The sequence below is a fragment of the Hydra vulgaris genome, chromosome 03, assembly GCF_038396675.1.
Source record: "Hydra vulgaris chromosome 03, alternate assembly HydraT2T_AEP".
Taxonomy (NCBI): Eukaryota; Metazoa; Cnidaria; class Hydrozoa; order Anthoathecata; family Hydridae; genus Hydra; species Hydra vulgaris.
In genome coordinates this window covers 49,436,223-49,442,376 of record NC_088922.1, presented here as the reverse complement: position 1 = coordinate 49,442,376, position 6,154 = coordinate 49,436,223, and the positions used below count along the sequence as shown (strand labels likewise).

The 6,154-nt window shown below is 25.8% G+C and overlaps 1 long non-coding RNA gene across 1 annotated transcript; it reads right to left on the bottom strand.

The window, feature by feature from the left end:
- Positions 1-402: 402 nt before the first annotated feature.
- Positions 403-6,024, bottom strand: LOC101240314 (uncharacterized). Its single transcript, XR_010637628.1, has 3 exons — positions 5,887-6,024; positions 1,230-1,310; positions 403-728 (listed from the first exon to the last, which is right to left on the bottom strand). It is a non-coding gene; the product is annotated as an uncharacterized LOC101240314 (long non-coding RNA).
- Between the last annotated feature and the right edge of the window lie 130 nt (positions 6,025-6,154).

Sequence of the window (6,154 nt, the reverse complement as noted above, 5' to 3'; positions counted from 1 at the left end):
TCTCGTGCCTTTTATGCTTAGCGAAGAGAGCATCAGCACTTTGTTTGAACTGATACATAATAAATTAAAATTAATACAATTTATTCCAAAAATTGTAGTTGACTGTACTATTTAATTAACGAGAACTTTTATTAATTTAATTAGATTGGAAAAACTATTTGTTTTTAAAAGTTTTTACCATTGGCTAAGATTATTTGAAATACCCTTTTAATTTCAAAAAGTAAATATATAGTTTTTATTTAACCTAAATTTAAGCATATTTATTACGTAAAAGAGAATGATTTAGGTTAAATTTCTAACACACATAGTAAAATATTTTTGCCGCAGCCAGTTAAATTACCGTGCCTAAGAGTATATGGGATTAAGGTTAAAGAATATTGAGAAAAATATATTTACCAAAGGAGAAAAAAATTTTGAAACTTTGTATTTTGATATTTATAAATGACATTGATAGGTAATAATCAAATAAATTTTATTTAACATATTCAATACTCGACAACAAAATTTCTAAGTTGATCAACATTGCTTCACTTTTTTGCAAACTCCTCCACAAATCTTCCATTCGTCTGATGGAAGAGGAACACCACTACAACATATTTCGTTAGTAAAATGGAAACACGTTTTTCCACATTCTCCGTATTCATTGTTTTTTCTTGGTTTTCCATCGCAGCAGCGGTAATCCGTCAAATGAATACATTCGTCTCCGCATTTTTTTTCGTCGTATGCACCTAAAAACACAAACATTTGAAAATACATGTTATTTGACTTAGTTGTGTAATAGATTTAATTTTTGCATTAAACAACTCATTTTCATAAAACAAAATAATTAATCTTAAATTAATCATCTTTTACTTTTGTCTTCTTCAAGTCAATCTTTCATACGCTAATATCGGTACTCACAAAATGCACATTAAACAATAATACACTTTGTAAGTTTTCATTTTATAAAATGATTCATAAATTCCGTCATATTAGGTATAACAACAGTTTAAGAACTCTATGAAACGGTTGTTATGGTGTATACCTTTTTTGACTTCCTTTTTGTTTATATTATTACTTAAAATATAAACAAATTGAGTTTCTAATGGTTGTAAAATTTTATATTTTACTTTTATTGCATGAGACTCATTATAGCTATTTTTAATAGTTTATTGTATAAACTAAAGTTTAAGACAATGGTAAACAAAAATAAAAAATTATTTAATAAATTAAAAGTATTAAAGACTTACATTGTTTAGCTTCAACATAATAAATTGCCATTGTTACGAGAACAAGAAATAAGGCGAATTTCATTTTTTCTTTGTGTTGTTCTATAAGAGAGTATATAACAAAGTATATAAACAAATATTAAGGTAAAATACTTTACATTATTACCATTACTATACTTGTGATATTTCTAACCAGGGGTAGGGGCAACTAATCTCGAGAGTAGAAAGAAAAGGCGGTAATTTGGTTTTTTAGTGTTTGAGATAGCTAACTTAAAGACGTTGAGCAAACTTCTAAGAAAGTATACTTTGCAGATAATAAAAGCCTTGTTACTCTCAAGCTTGGTTTAACGGGACCAAAGTTTTAAAACTATATTGCTTTTAAGCTCCAATTATTGCATTGTTTTTTACATTTATTTAAGTATAAACATTTAAATGTTTGGAGTTTGCTTTATGTCTTGAAGTTTGCTGTTCAAACACAAAAAAACTAAACTAAAATGCCAGGAACACCTAATGGTCTGGATTTTAAATTTGTTTTATTATTATTTTTTTTGTCTCTTTCCATTAAATAATAAATTTTATTAAGAAGGAACTCGGTAGTTGTCAAAAGCTACAATAGAAAACTTTTTTTATCTTATGTATTTAAATTTTTATGATATCCGTGGATATCATGAAAATTACCAAGTAGTAAAACTCATGCAGTCTATTTAAAATATTATAGTAAATGTAAACTTACTTAAATTTATAAAAAACAAATCGTTGGAATGATATTTTTAATTTTACAAATAAGGTTTTGATGTTTTGGTACTTGGTAATATGTCCTGAAACCATTTTACATCATAAGTTTCCGGTTCTGCAATTATTTTTCAGAACCGGAAACTTATAATGCATTCGGGTTTTTTTTCCCTTCATTTAGGGATCAAAAAAAAACAAATACGATAAACCTATTTGTAGTTTGCTACACTAGGCCATGCGGACGAAAATAAAATATACTCTATGTGGGCGAAAATAAGAACACATACGCCACAGACAAAACAGCAACTGTGTCTCTAAAAGTTACTTTGTTGTGCTGTAACATACGTGTATGTCATTCTTTACAATTTCGTACTAGCTGGCGTTCTAGTTTTTGGTTGTGCCCTCTTAAAATATACTTGACTTTACTGTTTGAAACTTTACTTTGTTTGCGGAACAAAAAAACTGACAAGTCCGAGTTGACGCGTGATTTTAAATTGCTTGATAAGGTCTGCTTATTTACGTTGAAACAGACTTTTTTAGAAACCAAATAGTTTTAAAAAATTTTGATTTTTCCCAAAGTTGGAATTTTTCTACTAATAAAAAGTACTAATCTTTTAAATAGTAAATTCTACAAATCTAAAAACTAGTAGACTACTAAAAAATTTTAAATAGTCTATCACGTTAAGACTAATGACGCTTTTAAAAGTACACCCAAAGGATTGAAAAAACTTTAACTTTTTTTTTTTAATTAAGAAAAGTATTATTATTTATATGAATATAAGAAGATTTTACATCATTAAGTATCCTAAAAATCTCAACTTTGATTATAAATTATCTATTAATTATGTTTGCTTTAAAATAAATTTTAGTCTTATCAATCGTACTTTTAAAATGATTCTTAAAGTCTAGAATATTTTAACTTTAATTTTTTTATTTTTAGTTAAATAGATGTCCACATCTTTAATCTCCGTTTTGAAATTTTTATTCCGTCGAGAAAAAGACAATCACTAATTGCAAAACAATTATATATATATATATATATATATATATATATATATATATATATATATATATATATATATATATATATATATATATATATATATATATATATATATATATATATATATATATATATATATATATATATATATATATATATATATATATATATATATATATATATATGTACATATGTACATATATATATATATATATATATGTACATATGTTCATTTTTTTTTTTAAATTATTTAGGTGCCCCAAGAAGTCCTTAAGGTCTTATCACAGAGCACCACAGTTGAGCATTTAATTGGAAGTTCATGCCTCCTTCCTAATCGATGTCGCAAAACTTGCCTAGAGGTGAGGTTTGAACCAGGGATCTTTGTTTCTGAGGCAAGTGCGCTACCACTGCGCCACGGCTGCTAAACATATATATATATATATATATATATATATATATATATATATATATATATATATATATATATATATATATATATATATGTACCCGCCGTGGGGCCAGGGGGCCTAGACCCCCCATCTTCAATAATGCATAATTTTTTTATTTTTTTATTTTTTTTCTGTTCATTTAACAATATTCTCTGGTAAAAATGTTGTTGTTACATAATATATGCAGAACACGGAAACTCGAAGAGGATCGTAAGATCCTGTCACCGAGAACCGTTTAACAATACAAAAATTATAAACCAATTTTTTCAAAAAAATATAAAATGAAAAGTAAATACCGTTTAAGAAAATCTTCACAAAAATAAAATAAGGTACCTCAATTATGAAACACCGTTTAACAAAACAATAAAAAAAAAAAACTATTTTAAATTACATTTAGATAACACTTATAAAAGAGAAACGAGATCAGAAGAACTCGAAAATATTTTCTATTGGAAAATAACTTTTTTCAGTTTGTTTTTGAAAGTAGAAAAATTCCAACTTTGGGAAAAATCAAAATTTTTTAAAACTATTTGGTTCCACAAATAAGCTCCACGATAAGATATAAGAGACCTTCCAAAACTTGTATGCGAATAATGTTGATAAATAAAGTTGTCATTTCTTAGATCATATTTGTTTTTGGGCTTTATTGCATATAAATTTTGAAAAGGTATTGGAGCTAAGTTTATCTTATATTTAAATATAAAGCAAAGAGTGTTAAAAACATTTAGTTGGTATATATTAAGAATACTCATTTTGAATAAAAGTGGTTTTGCATGAGTAAAACGATCTTTAAAATTTATTATTCGTGCTAGATGCTTCTGTTGCCGATAAAGAGGATCTAATTGACTTTTTTAAACACTGCCCCATGCGATATTTTAATATTTTAGATGGCATTGAATAAGTGAGTAATAAAGTTGAATTAATGCGTGTCTATTTACAAAACTTCTCGCTTTATATAATACTCCAATATTTTTTGAAACTTTGTTGCGCAAGGTTTCAATATGATTTTTCCACATAAGGTTTTCATCAATAAGAACACCAAGAAAAAGTATAACTTTTGATTGTTTTATTTGAATATTTTCTATATATATTTGAGGCATATCATTTGGCAAAAGATATTTTTCGGATTTTGGATGAAATAGAGTCCATTTAGTTTTTTTTATGTTAATCAATAACTTATTAGACTCAAACCATTTTGAAATTTTAACTAGCTCTATGTTCATGATATTAAATAGTGTTATGATATTATTGCTAGACAAAAAAAAGTTTGTATCATCAGCAAACATTACTGTTTTTAAATTTGAGGCATTATAAAGATCATTGATATAAATGAGAAAAAGAAGTGGTCTTAGTATAGATCCTTGGGGGACACCACATGTTATATCTAGTAAATTTGTTGTAATGGATACATCAACTTTAAAATTTTAAAAAAAAAAGTTAGTCAGCACGGGACCCTAAGTAGTTTGAAAAATCCGAATATACCAAAGGCATTTTCATTAACATATCAAAAGCTTTTGATACAGTAGGTTACCCAATTTAAAAAAAATCAAGTTTATATTTGATATAATCAAATATTAATTTATTTGTATCCGTTGCAGCTTTTTCACCAATGCGCTTTCCTTTTTACTTTTACAACAGATTTTTCATTAAAAAAAAAAGTATTTTGTTTTTACCAATTTACTATGAGAAGTTTCATCGCGTTTATTTATCGCAGTTCTCAACTATAGATTATAGCGAGACATATCTCATTCCATATGAGTAGAAATTGGTATAAAGGATCGTCCATGATTCACGTAACGCAAGCTTTCACAATAAACAAAACAAAGAAGATCAAAAGTTTTCTCTCGCAGAGTCTTAATTTGAATAAAAAATTAAAATAGCCCATTAAGTTTAATGAAAATCACCGCGTAAAAGAGCCTAATATCTCCTACTTCTGTTTTTTAAATATATTTTGCGTTGCGGCATTTATGGACAATCCCTAAGACATTATTCGAATGATTCAGTTAACAAAATTGTCTAATATTTGCAATTTTGATTTTTAGACTAGTTTTGCTTTAGTATTTTTTTTGATATTTAATATTAACTTTTAATATTTAATATTTGTTTTAATATGTAATATTCTCTTTTAAAATTTAGTATTGGCTTTAGTATTTAATACAGAATATAATATGTGATATATAACTTTTATTTTTAGTTGATATTCTTATTTTCTATTTAATTGGTTATCTATTGCAGAGTTTGATTAATTTAATAATTTTTATTTAGTTTGTATAGCCTTTGTCGTCTTTTCTTACAGTTAAAAGCAATATACAATAAATACAAAACATCTAAATTGCTTCTTGTTTTTATTAGGAAACTTGGTTTTAATAAAACGCGTCTTGTGTTAAATAGGTAATTTGGTTTTAATAAAAAATTGTTGTGAACTTGTGATGTACTATATGTAATAAATAATATGTAATAACTATATGTAATAAATAAAAGTAATAACACCTACCTTAACTCTGAAAATTGTTTTTCAAGTAAGGTCTTTGTTTTCGCACAAATATTGACAAGTATGTTTCTCGAATCAAGCTTTTTAAGACAAAAAAAGGTGAACAAAGTACATGTAAACAGAAACCAATATTAACAATAGAGTCAGAAACCTGTTTATACTTTTTGTTTCGATGAAAGCAATATTTACATATAAGCTTTACTTATTTATAAGCAATAAATTCTTTTTATAAACTACTATTAAATAAAAATGTTTAGGAAAGTTTAGCTTT